We start from the raw sequence: 14,772 nt of genomic DNA on the forward strand, positions 1-14,772 counted from the left end.
CTTTTGTCATCAATCAAATCAAAGGAGAATGGGAAACACGCCAACCTGGGCTAATCCCTTACAAAGACTACGCAAGAAGATTGTTACCATTCTTCGATAGGGTAGATTTTCATCACATTCCTCGTGAAGAAAATAACTTGGCTGATGCATTAGCCACACTCTCTTCCATGATTAGGATAAATCATTGGAATGACATTCCTCAGATCGATGTTATACGCCTGGATAGGCGCGCTCATGTTTTCACAGTAGAAGCAATCATCGACGAGAAACCGTGGTATCACGACATCAAAAACTTTCTTCAAAGACAAGAGTACCCTCTTGGGGCATCAAAGAAAGATAGAAAAACTTTGAGAAAGTTAGCTAGCAGATTCTTCTTGAATGAAGATGTTCTGTACAAGAGAAATTTCGACATGGTTCTGCTCAGATGCGTTGACAAGAAAGAAGCAGAAACACTCATGAGAGAAATACATGAAGGTCCCTTTGGTACTCACACCAATGGACACACCATGATAAGGAAAATACTGAGAGCAGGATATTATTGGCTGACGATGGAGTCAGATTGCTACCAGTATGCAAAGAGGTGCCACAAATGTCAGATCTACGCCAATAGAAGTCATGTGCCACCATCTCTCCTCAACATACTCTCTTCCCCTTGGCCTTTCTCCATGTGGGGAATCGACATGATTGGAATGATCGAGCCAAAAGCGTCCAACGGACATCGCTTCATCTTGGTAGCCATAGACTATTTCACCAAGTGGGTCAAAGCAGCTTCATATGCAAACGTCACAAGACAAGTTGTCGTCAGGTTTATCAAGAATCACATCATATGTCGCTATGGCATTCCTAGCAAGATAATCACTAACAATGGGTCAAATTTGAATAACAAAATGATGAAGGAGCTTTGTGAAGAATTCAAGATTGAACATCACAACTCATCTCCTTACAGACCAAATATGAATGGAGCTGTAGAAGCAGCTAAAAAAAACATCAAGAAAATCATTCAGAAGATGGTCATCACTTACAAAGATTGGCATGAAATGCTCCTGTTTGCTCTTCATGGTTACCGTACATCTGTACGTACTTCGACTGGAGCAACTCCTTTCTCCCTTGTATATGGCATGGAGGCAGTCCTACCCATAGAGGTTGAGATCCCATCAATAAGAGTCTTGATGGAGGCAAAATTAACAGAAGTCGAGTGGTGTCAAAGCCGATTGGATGAGTTGAACTTAATCGAAGAAAAGCGTATGACAGCTTTATGCCACGGACAACTATATCAAAAAAGAATGAATAAAGCTTTCGACAAAAAGGTTCGACCTCGCACAATCAAAGAAGGCGACCTTGTACTCAAAAGGATTCAATCTTTTCTCACAGATTCGAGAGGGAAATGGACTCCCAATTATGACGGCCCATACGTGGTCAAGAGAGCTTTCTCAGGAGGAGCCTTAATACTCACGAATATGGATGGAGAAGAATTCACCCGTCCTGTTAACGTCGATGCAGTCAAGAAATACTTATCCTAAATAATTAAAAAAAAGAACAGCTCGATAAGTTGAAAACTCGCAAAGAGCGACTTAGGCAAAAAAGAGCGTCTCGGTGAATCGAAAACCAGAAAGGGCAATTCAGGCAAAAATTAGAGACATAAAAAAATATATAATCAATCCTGGTAGACTTAAAACCCAAAAGGGGTAGTCTACGAAAAAGTTAGGGATATATGGAAAGTAACTGTGTTCAGGACATACTTGATCATTCGAAGTCCATAGCGGAGTATTCATCATCAGTAGGTCATCTTCTACGAAGCACGAATATAGCGCAACTCAGAATGGAAGGGAAAGATAACGGTCGTCACGTTTCATCGTAGCCCTTTTCCCGAAAAATTACCAATTTCCAACTTTTGTAAATGCTCCATGGAATCAAGCATTTGGCTGGTTACCATTCCATAAATTATAATTTGAGCTTTGTGCCTTTTCTTTGCAATCGAGTCTTATTCAGTTTCTTAAAATGCATTTTAAGTTTAACAGTCACTTTCTTGAAACAAAACGTTTTCATAAAATAAAATGAATTTACTTGCAAAAATAAAGGTGAAATTTCTTTCTAAGGTTTACATACAATAGGAAGAATGCAAACAGTTGCTCCAAAAACGGTTGAGACTCCGGGAACAAAAATTTCCCCATAAGATCGCTTTGCGAACATCTCCCGATGATGGATCTTCACTTCAATTCATGACACTCAAAACAGCGGGCAACTGATAATAAGGTATCCCCGACAGAGTGCAAAGTACAAATTGCAAGAAGAAGACATCTTCTGATCAACGAAAATTCAAGTCGTATCACAGGATATCACATCCGCGACGATTCTATTCACATTCACTTTATATTTTATAATCATCATATTCATGCATACTTCGCACCTCATAACTTCATAATTAGCTTAGCTTAGATAAGCTTTGATCATGTTCGTACTCGGGATTCCCTAGCAAGTCAGCAAGCAGAAATCTCCCTCAAAGAGATAGTTTGTTCACTACTATTGTTGTCCCCAACGGGTCAGTAGACGGCAATCTTCTCGAGAAGATGGTTTGTCAACTTTTGGACTTCCCAAGCAGTTCGACAGTTGACAATCTTCTCCGGAAGATAGTTTGTCCGCTTTTGAATTTCCCCACCAGAGTCAGCAAATGGCAGTCTCCTTCAGCAGAAGACAGTTTGCTCACTTTTTCCTAAGACGGGTCAACGAATGGCAGTCTCTTTCACAGAAGACAGTTCGTTCCTCTTAAGGATTTCTCGACAGGGTCGGCAAATGGCAGTCTCTTTCAACAGAAGACAGTTTGTTCCCTTAGAGATAACGGATGGCAGTCTTCTTCATGAAGACAGTTCGTTTAAGAATTCTTTATTTAAAGTCAGCAAATGGCAGTCTCTTTCAGCAGAAGACAGTTTGCTCACTTTTTCCTAAGACGGGTCAACGAATGGCAATCTCTTTCACAGAAGACAGTTCGTTCCGCTTAAGGATTTCTCGACAGGGTCGGCAAATGGCAGTCTCTTTCAACAGAAGACAGTTTGTTCCCTTAGAGATAACGGATGGCAGTCTTCTTCATGAAGACAGTTCGTTTAAGAATTCTTTATTTAAAGTTAGGAAATGGCAGTCTCCTTCATTAGAAGACAGTTTGCTCACTTTTTCCTAAGACGGGTCAACGAATGGCAGTCTCTTTCACAGAAGACAGTTCGTTCCGCTTAAGGATTTCTCGACAGGGTCGGAAAATGGCAGTCTCTTTCAATAGAAGATAGTTTGTTCCCCTAGAGACAACGAATGGCAGTCTTCTTCATGAAGACAGCCCGTTTAAGAATTCTTTATTCAAAGTCAGCAAATGGCAGTCTCTTTCAACAGAAGACAGTTTGCTCACTTTTTCCTAAGCTGGGTCAACGAATGGCAGTCTCTTTCACAGAAGACAGTTCGTTCCGCTTAAGGATTTCTCAAAAGGGTTGGAAAATGGCAGTCTCTTTCGATAGAAGACAGTTTGTTCCCCTAGAGACAACGAATGGCAGTCTTCTTCGTGAAGACAGTTCATTTAAGAATTCTTTATTCAAAGTCAGCAAATGGCAGCCTCTTTCAATAGAAGACAGTTTGCTCACTTTTTCCTAAGCCGGGTAACGAATGGCAGTCTCTTTCATAGAAGACAGTTCGTTCCGCTTAAGGATTCCACAGCAGGGTCAACAAGTGGCAGTCTCTTTCAGCAAAAGACAATTTGTTCCCCTAGCAATTGGCAAATGGCAGTCTTTCCCGAGGAAAGACAGTTTTTCTGTTTAATACCCAAGAAATCGACAAATGGCAGTTTCTTCGCAAGAAACAGTTTGTCTTCTTCCGAGATGTTTTATCCCCATAGGGTCGACAAATGTCAGTTTTCCTCCTAGGGAAATAGTTTGTTAATTTCCAGCGGAGTCGATAGATGGCAGTTCTCCTCCTAGGAGAACAGTTTATTAATTCCCCAGCATAAGTCGATGAATGGCAGTTTTTGTCCCAAAAACAGTTCGTCTACTTTCAAGCAAAGTCATTAGCTCCTCAAAAGGATGCATGATCATATGGCACTCCTTCAAAGATGTCACATTGAAGAAAGGTATGATAAAGTTTCTTGTCATCCGTCAAATGACATCTCTCCAACGAGCGCTGGTGAGAAGTTTGATGAGGAAACAAACCTTTGGAGATTTTTCTCTTTATCTGAGATATCGTCCAAAATCACAACTAAGACCAGTTTCGCGATTGGACATCCGAAACAAGAGAGAGTTGTTCACCTTTTTCTAAGTATTAACACTTAGTCAGAGAAGATGGATTACGCATTCCACTTTGCCTTCCATTCACCAAAGCTTACATAAGCACATTCCCACAGGAGTTTGTCTCCTTATTTCCCGCAGAGTGCGACAACGGGATCAAGCCATGCAAGAATTTTATTATCACCGCGACATCTCAAGGACGCCCAAAATTCGGGCATTCTTTGATATTTAAGTCTATTTCACTCAGGAGAGATTGAGATATCAATCCCTCTCCCTCCAGTTGAAAGAAACTTAAATAGGGGCATCTGTCATACCCTAATTTTGACCCCCCCTGAGATGTCATACTTTCAGGCTTTTCATCAGAATCAAAACAGATATTCAGAACAGTCACTTATTCATCTGGTGCTTAATCAAGGGTGTTCAGAAACAAAAGAGCTCAGGCAAAGGATCAATCAATAAAAGAGATGGTCTCCAACATAAACATATGACTCAAAAACTTCATTCTATTCACCTATGATTGATTAGACACCCATCACCTGGACCCAAATTTTGCTTACTTCACCAGTCTAGGGTTTTGAGCCCCATCAAGGACTAAAATCAAGGATCACATTTGGAAAACCCTAGAAAGCTCCAGGGAATCACTCAAAGGGATCAATCATCTTCAAATAGCTCATGTGACAATATCCATAAGACATTACACTTCAATTCAAGATCTACAGCCATCAATTTCATCTGGTCGACAATTAGGGTTTTTTGACCTAATTCACCAAGATAGTTGACTTTTAATCAGGACATGGTACCACAACTCAAAGCATAGCTCAATATCCTCCAACAACTCAATATAATCCATTCATATCACTCATTTGATGAGGATAGCTTAATTCACTTGAAATCTCCCGAAACGCGATTCACTTGAAAAAGTCAACTGTACAAGATCACCTTGGACCTTTTTGAAATTTTGGTCAACCATGACTTTTGAAGTTTTACATCATCAATATATGATATTTAAAGTCATTTGATCAAGAAAAATCAAGAAAATCAATCAAGAATCAAAAAGTCAAAGTTTGACTTTTCATACTTAGAAAATTTTCTAAGTGTTTTCAAGTGGTTTTTACCAAACTTTGGAAGGGAATATCTCAAAATTTCACCTACAAACTGAAAAAAACATCCAACATGAAAGTTGTAGATTTTGATCCAATAAACAACTTTGTCACATATAATGTTTTGGCTAAAAATCAACCATTGAAGAGATATGGAGCTTCAAAGTGACTGCCTTCACAAAACTTGCAAGAAAACCCTAGTTTTTCTTCAAACTTTATGGGACTTTTTCACTAATTTCCCTAAGGATTTTGGGCAAACACCAAACTAATGAATTGAAGTAAATATCAATGGCTTTTCAAATTGTATTCAACAATCTTCAAATTCATTATGAGCTAAGAGATATGGTTGATCAAAGTTAGGGCATTTGAAGTGAAATTATGGGTCATGACCAAATTTGAACTTTGCAAACTTTGTACCAATGCCTATACCAATTGATGCATTCTTGTACATGATATATCAGAAGGGATTTAGAGGAATCAAATACATTATTGCATCATTTTTGGCCAAGTTGCAAGAATTCAATGCCATGTGATTAAGTAATCATTACAAAATGGAATATTGGTGAATCATCAAGGAATCTTTTCATAAGCCAATTGGAGGCTTCTCTGCATCAGAAATAGTCCCTAAAGATCATATTAAATCGAGGGCTAGGGCTTGGGATCAAGAGGAATCAAATTGTCATCACTGCATTTTGGATATTTCTTTGAATTCCTTCATAGCCAAGAAACCAAATCAACCTCACTAAGCAAGCTCACTCTCTGCAAACATACTAGACTCTTTGCCTATAAATAAGAGAGCATACCTTAGTAATTAAACACACCAAAGCAACAAAATTCTTGCTTTCTCTCTTCTTTCTTCATACTTAAGTTTTTCAAAGGTTCTTTGGCAAGAAGACTCTGTTTCTTCAAACCAAAGCTCTTCCTTTGGAATTAAGTATTCAAACACATTAGGGGGGGGGGGTATTTAGAGGTGATCCAAACCTCTGAAACACTTCTGTACATGGAGAATCATCATCTTCACCTCTCATTTGGAGCTGTTGCAGTTGGGGTCGAGCAAGAGGTTCATGGCACTTTCAATCCAAGTTAAGCATCTCAACACCTTCCAGGAGGATCACTGAAGCTATCTGGATCGTTGCAACAACTCTGCAACACACTTTGATCAGAGCCAGATCTCCATTTTTAAGGTAAGTTTCAAAAGCTTCAAACTCTATAATTTACGCATGATAAATCTAAAATGAAGTTACCAGTTGGTTTCTGCACCTCCATAGATCATTAACCCTCAATCAATTGCATCAAATCATGCATATAGAGTATTTCATGTTTAATTTCAGTTTTAGGGTTCTTAGTGTTCATGCTTGCGAATTTTAAGTTACACTCAGAATAAATAAAATTAAAGGATACCATCATGATCCTCGTCCAAAAACGAGCAAAATCCATCTTTACATCTTTGGATTTGGTTGAGAATTGAGAGAGATACGATTTCCAGAAATTCAAAAGCTTGAGGTTGAAGATGAAGATGGTGGCGCCATTTTTCAAATTTCCTAGGTTTTAGTTTATTATGTTTTGAATGGTTTGTGTTTAACTTACGAATTCATCGTAGCGTCCAAACTCTTGCCATGCCTTAGGTCTGGGGTTCGATCCCCCCCTCAGACCTTTTGTCCATTTTATTTTTTTCAAATCTTTTTTATGCTTTGCTTTCACATATAATCACATGGGCACCTCTGATAATCAGTCCACGCGCGTGGCTCAGTTGGTAATTGTTTTGTTGGATAACCAAGAGGGCGTGAGTTCAACCCTTGGTGAGACCAAACCATATTTTTTACTACTATTTTTCTTCTATTTTATTTACAACTTCACATAATTATTTCACCTATCAAATTAAATTATTTTTTCTTCATTTTTTATACACTTATCATTTAAAATGTCTATTTTATGAATAATCAAAAAAATCACAAAAATATTATTTCTTTCATGTATTTTTATTAGGTTTAAAATAGTATATTTTAAGTATTTCTAAATACTTTTAAATAAACATTTTCATTTGATTTTAAACCTAATCATTTTTGTGAATAATTTTATGATAAAACCCTAATCATTTAGGTCTTAATTAGGTATGGATTTTGTCTTTACCTTAATTAGGTTGACTTTTGTCAATTTCCAAAACTGTTTTTCAAATCTCCGATTAAACAAGCGATCAAGGTTTTCAGACAACAAAACCCTGTATCATTTCATTTTCATTTATTTTTTTCATAAACAGTAAATCATTTTCAATGGGCCTCTAATAGAGTGTAAGTCCCAGCACTTTTTTTTCTTTTCTTAGTTTGTTTTCAAAAACTGTATTTACAAAATCTTCTTTCTGTTTTCAAAACATTCTTCTGGTATTTGAAGGGCATTATTCCCGGTGAAACTCTTCAGATACCTATGTGACCTTTGTCCATCTTCACTTCTTCTGTTTTCAAAAACCCTTAACTGTTTATCATAAATATTCAACTGTTATCAATCAAATGCTGGTAAGGCTTTGTATATACTTCTTCAAAGGCCTCCACTCCATCCAGGTTAGGCTTTATAGCTTTCAATTTACAGTCTTTATTTAAATTACTGTCAAATATAAACTGTTTATATATTGTTTAGAACTACGTCTGAGTGTAAACCCTAGGACAGTTAAACTATATATATATATATATATATATATATATATATATATATATATATATATATATATATATTATAGGACTATGACCTAGGATTGAGAATGTCTTCCTGGTGAAGGCTCTTTCCTAATTAGAGATCTTTAGTTCAAACCCTCAAGATGAATTATTCCCGGTGAAACATCTTGAAAAAAGCCTTAGAACCCAAACTAGGATACATCCACCCAAAGAGGAATTATTCCCGGTGAAACCTCTTACCCATTTGCTTAAAGCCAAAATAAGTTCAAAACCACATAGCTTTCTCTTATGCTATAACAAGGACCCTCGATGACCCTCGATTAGCCTCCTCTTGGGCTTTGTACAAGGACCCACAGGCTTCTTAAAATCATTTCCAACTTCCTCTTGAGCTTGTATACAAGGACCCATCAGGTTTCTTATAAACATAGGAACAGGTCTTTAGTTACCTTTTAGCCTATCCTGGTGAGTTTCTTCCACTTTAAACCAGACTTTAAACAAGCTAAGATTGACTCAATCTCATATTGAGAACACCTTTTGGAATGAGAGACATGGACAGTTTCTGTCACCCTTATCTTCATCAATATCCCTTAGCAGAGTCTAGGATCCATATTTGCTTATCCTCAGCAAGAGTTAGCCTTAATCTTGGGCTTTAAACAAGAAGTCTCAATTAGATAATCTTTCTGCCATTAATAAAAACCCCTGGAAAGGGTTAGCCTCCACAAATTCCTTCATTTTAACAAAAACCCCTGGAAAGGGTCAGCCTCCAAAAGTTCTTTCTTTCAAAAGATAATTTCCCCAGTTAAGCCAAAAATCCCTAGAAAGGGTTAGCTTCCAAAAAAAAATTCAATCTTTTGATATATACATCCTCCAGCATAATAAAACTCCCCCAGTGAGTCCTTCATCATTAAGTAGCCACAACCTTGGGCTTTGTACAAGGCAGATAAACCACATTTCCTGTGTCAAAAGATTCCTAATATCAAGGATCTTTTCCCCATAGAGTCCTCCATACTCAGTTTCTTTAAGAGTCCGCCACAACCTTGGGCTTTGTACAAGGAAGAAAATAATGTTTTTCCCTAGCCAGAGTAGCCACAACCTTGGGCTTCATACAAGGCACAAATTAATGATTCCCTCAGTTAAGAGTCAGCCACAACCTTGGGCTTTATACAAGGCACAAAATAGAGTCATCCATAGTCTTCAAAAATTCAGTTCCCTCAGCAGTTAGCCACAACCTTGGGCTTCATACAAGGCACAAAAATAGAGTCTCCCTAAGTAGAGTCAGCCACAATTCTGGGCTTTGTACAGAACACCAAATAAAATCCACCAAATAAATACTTTCCAACTAAAGTCAGCCTCAATTCTGGGCTTTGTACAAAACACAAATTCCCTGTAATTAATTCCCAGTGGAGTTATCTCCCAGAGTCAATAAAATAAATCAATCAAAAAGCCTCAAGCTTGGGCCTCATACAAGCCAGCTAAAAAATCAAATCTTTCAAACAATAGATAGACATAGCTTATCTCTATAGAGAAATCTTTCTCCTATCTCACCACATTCAAACAAACAAACATTTCAATTTCAATTTCAATTTCAAACATTCTCCCATTTAGGACTCTGAAAGGCATGCTCTGAGGCAAACAAACCAAGACTTGTACACTTTCCCTGATTTGGACGAGAATCCTCCTTTCATTTAAGAGAACGCGACTGGCATACTTGCAAACATACAAGTAAGGTCCCTATCTTAATAAAATGATTTCAGGTTTTCTGTCACTTTAAAATGTTTGTGGTGGAATAGTAGAAATACCTCTCTATAAAGATGACTTCATGTCTCTTTACTATAAACAGAGATTTAATTCAAAGCTTCAACCTTGAGCTTCAAGCAAGGCACCAAAAAATATTTTTAATTTCCCTAATTAGTTCCCCGAACTACATTAAGCTCTGACTTCCATTAGGGATATGTAGGCATGAGGTTCACAAGGAATCTCAGCGAGCTAACAAAAAACTAAAAATAGTCAGTCTGTCTGTCTTTCTTTTAAATCAATTCAATTCCTTCTCCTAACACAAAGGAGAAACTTTCCCAATAACAAGCAACAAACACAATCACATTGACACAGAGAAGGTTCCCGTAGAGTACTACGGATATGTAGGGTGCTTAAACTCTTCCCTATGTATAACCGACCCCCCGGAATCCAGAATTTCTAGTCTAGGTGAATCCCCACACTTAGCAAACTCCTAGGGTTAATTTGAGATCTTTTTCCCCTCTCCTACTTGTTAGGACAATTAAAAAGTTCGTGTGATATCGTAGGAAGAACTGAAATAAAATTCATCCCGCCACGGGCGCATTCTCCTTCCAAATTTCGCGTGAAGGGTCTAGCGTGCCGTCCTCCCAAGTGAAACGGGGAGGTAAAGAAAACGACACCACAGTAGTGAATGAAGTTTTGGACTTAGCTAAAAGAAAGAAAAGGAGTTGTGTTGCTTTGAAGGTTGTTTTTGAAAAAGCTTACGATCGTGTGAGTTGGAACTTTTTGAGGTTTGTGTTAGCAAAAATGGGGTTTGGGGCTAGATGGATGAGAAGGATGGAGGGTTGCATTTTAACTAGTGGTATGTCCATTATTGTCAATGATAGTATTACTAAGGACTTTAAGGTTGAGAAAGGGCTTCGTCAAGGTGACCCTTTGTCGCCTTTCTTATTTTTCTTGGTAACGGAGGTGGTTACGGATTTAATGAGAAAGGATTTCGTAAATGGAGACTTTAGAGGATTTAAGATCAATGAAGAGGAGAATGTGAATATGTTACAATTTGCGGATGACACCGTTATCTTAGCGGATGGTGATACTGCAAAATTATGGACTATATTAACGCTATTCTTAAGGGTATCGAGTTGATGTCGGGTTGCGTGTAAATTTCAACAAAAGCAATATCTATGGTGTTAATGTTTGTGATGGTTATCTTGACGCGACATCTACTTTTCTAGCTTGTAAAGTAGATAGGCTTCCTTTTAAATTTCTTGGTGTGAAGGTGGGAGATAGCCTGAGAAAGCTCTCAATATGGACGAACTTGATATTGTCATTGAAACGGAGATTGGGCATTTGGAAGGGTATGAATCTCAATATAGAAGGCCGTGTGTGCTTAATCAATTATGTTTTAAATGCCATTCTCATTTATTTTCTCTCCTTTTACAAAGAGACCTCCAAGATATTAAAGGAAATCTAGGATATTCAATCCAATTTCTTTTGGAATGAGAGTGAGTCCAAAAGGACCATTCATTGGGTGAGTTGGGATTCCGTTTGTAAAACCCGGGAAGAAGGTGGCATGGGGGTTAAGAATGTGGAAATTATGAATGTGGCTTTGCTTTGAAAATGGAAATGGAGGATTTTATTGGATGAAGAGGGATATTCTTTTATTTGATAACTATGTTTCCTTGTTGAATCACAATTTTTCAGGTGCTATTATGTGCAAGGTGGGGAAAGGAAATGTTGTTCCATTCTGGTACAACCTTTAGGATGGAAACCAGCCGCTGTGTCAGGACTTTCCGAAGTTGTTTGTTACTGCATGTGATGACTCTATTTCTGTATCAGAGGCAGGGGTTTTACGGATTCTGGTTGGGTATGGGATCCTGGTGATTTCTTTTTTGATATCAGTAACAATACAGGTTTTCTTTGGCAAGAATTCTGGGACAATTTTCAACTCATAGTACTGCGGGAGAACTCTATGGATGGATTTTGTTGGAGCAGTAACTCAGAGGGTGTATTTACGGTTAAATTCTGCTATGAAAGATTCAAATCAAGGCTTTTAGGTCCCCCTATTGTTTCCTATTATCGTGAAAGCTGTTAGTTTTCTTTGGAAGGTTAAAGCGCCCCAAAAAAATCTTTTCTTTGGTTAGAGGATTTTTCACAATAGATTAGCCACCAAGGATCAATTAAAAAAAGGGGAATTTCGTTGGATGGTTGTGATTATAATTGTGTGTTTTTTTCTTTAGAGGAGGAGAGTCTTCATTATCTTCTATGGGGTTGTGTCGTTGTTTCGAGAATTTTTTGGAGGGAGGTTTTCGAATGGATTGACCCGATAGACAATTTATCCTTGGAAGAGTTTGAGGGGTTCGTTTTTATTTCTGAGAAGGTGAAGATTAAAGCTAAGAGGATTATTATAGTGGTTATTTGGTTAGCTATGGTTTGGTGCATTTGGAATAGACGTAACGCGTTCATTTTTAAGAATGAGACGTTTAGTTTTACCGAATGTATGTCGGAGGTTGTTTTTAATTCTTGGTCGTGGCTTCAATCTTATTACAATTTAGTAGATAATTGTAACTTTTTTGTTTGGAATATTCTACCTCTCAGTTGTTTTAAGTAGTAGAAATTTTCTGCTTTATTTTCGGTTGGAATATCCCTAATACTCCTTTCTAAATCCCATTACTTATTACAAAAAAAAAAAACTTTATCATTTTATCTTTCATCCATAAACATACACAAAGTGGCTAATATGGGTAATGCATCAAGATACTACATTAATATTCATATAGAAAAAGATGTACTTATCATCTCAAATTGATTTTCTTGTTAAAAATTGTAATTATTCAATTATCCTCCACTTCTGATTTATATTTTATATAAGGACGAAGTGTTAATAGTTAAAAAAAAAATTAACATAACTATGAAATTTCACATAATTTCTTTTAACAAAAGTTTAAATATAATTATATTGACATTTTTAATTGAATTAAAACTTATAAATATATGTGTGTGTGTGTGTTTTTTTGTGAGCAAGTTGTATTAATGAAGAACAAAAGTTCTAAAGAACTTGAATACAAGAGGAAGATAAAAAATAAACCTAAACAAAATTACCCAACCAAATGGAACCTAACTTAAGTGAAACAAAGGGTTTTTGTTAAACTCATAAAAGTTACAATTGGGTTGCATAATTTTCCCGATATACGACCACCTCCAAACGAGCTCTTTGCATCTCCGCACCATATCCCTCATGTTCCAAGAGGAATTCTTGAAAACAATTTCATTCCTACACAACCAAATACTCCATATTATTGCCAATCACAAACTTTCCACCTTGCTTCTTTTGACTTTCTTTTGGTGACAAAAGACACTCCAATCCCAAAAACTCTCTTTAAGATCAAGCACAATGTTCAAATCCATACCAATCTAAACCGCCATTTCCTTCCAAAAAGGATTAAGAATACCTCTTATCAAAAGAGAGTCTCTAGTAGGAATCTTGTTTTTGAAGCATCTCCACCCAAAAGCCTTCACTTTGAGAGGCACATCCGCATTCCAAATAGAAGTTAAAACACAATCAAATCTATTAGCCGGACCGCAAGGAATGCTAGATTTTCGCAACTCGCTATAGCACGAGGAAACGGAGAAAATGCCATCCGCCTCCAACATCCAAGAAGCCAAATCCGCCCCGGAAACAACCTCCTTAGGCGCTGACATCAGCTGCCCCAAAGCTGTCCACCCCAAAACAATACTCGGTTGAGTCGAATTATGGATACCGAAATCACCCCATTGCCACACACCGTCTATCCATCCACCCATACCAGAAACTGAGACGTCCTGCAAAAGAGATAAGGCAAACAAATCCGGAAAATTCTCCTTTAAAATTCCTGCTTCCGACCATAAAGCATGCCAAAAGGAAATATAATGACCATGGTCGATATTAAATTTAAGACTCTTCACTAAAAAATATTTCGGAAAGCTATTCTCCAAAGAAGAGATATCTGACCACCATATGGATCTCTTATTCCTTGGAGCATTTTTCTTTTCTCCTACCAACACTTTTAACTTCACATCCCCGTATCTCGCCTTCAAAACTCTATAGCACAAGGAATTCGAACCTTCAAAAATTCGCCACCTCCACTTCAAGAGAAGAGCTATATTGAAATCGTCCATACTTCTTATACCAAGACCGCTTTTATCCAACGGGAGACACACTTCTTTCCAACTCACCCAATGAATTTTACGCTTCGCCTCCGTCCCTCCCCACAAAAAAGTTACTTTGAAGTTTATTGATCTCCACCGTTATCTTCTTAGGTGCTTTGTAGAAAGATAAGGTGAAAATCGCTAAACTACTCAAAACCGATTTCAAAAGGGCAATCCTCCCACCAAAACTAAGCCACCTCCCTTTCCAAGAATTCAACATTTTTCTAATGTTATCCAAGAGCGGTCTCCAAGATGAAGCCCTTCTAGGATTATAACCAATGTAAATACCAAGGAATTTGAACTCTTTAGCCTCCATCCTACAAGAAAGGAAAGAAGTTTCCACATCCATAAAATGTTGATTAATATTAATACCAATGATTTTACTCTTGCGATAATTGATACCTAGGCCCGATACCAATTCGAAACCTTTCAAAACCGACTTAATGGCCCAAAGATGATTCCAACTCCCATCTCCCACCAATAAAATGTCATACACGAATTGAAGGATATATATATAAAACATCTTCCGTTCAACTTGCAACCCACATAATCGCCATTTTGAACTTCCTTATTAACCAAAGCCTTTAAGCCTTCCACCACAATAATAAGAAGGAAAGGAGAAATAGGATCTCCTTGGCGAAGACCTCTTTCCACATTGAATTCCAAAGTAGGACTACCGTTGACAAACACCGACATCTTACTCGAAAACACCAAAGCTTCCATCCATTTCATCCACACCGGTCCAAAACCCATCCTCCTCATCATATATCTTAGGAAATTCCAACTAACTTTATCATAAGCTTTTTTGAAATCCACCTTAAAAAGGAG

The sequence above is a fragment of the Vicia villosa genome, unplaced genomic scaffold (genome assembly GCF_029867415.1).
Source record: "Vicia villosa cultivar HV-30 ecotype Madison, WI unplaced genomic scaffold, Vvil1.0 ctg.002815F_1_1, whole genome shotgun sequence".
In the NCBI taxonomy this organism is placed as follows: Eukaryota; Viridiplantae; Streptophyta; class Magnoliopsida; order Fabales; family Fabaceae; genus Vicia; species Vicia villosa.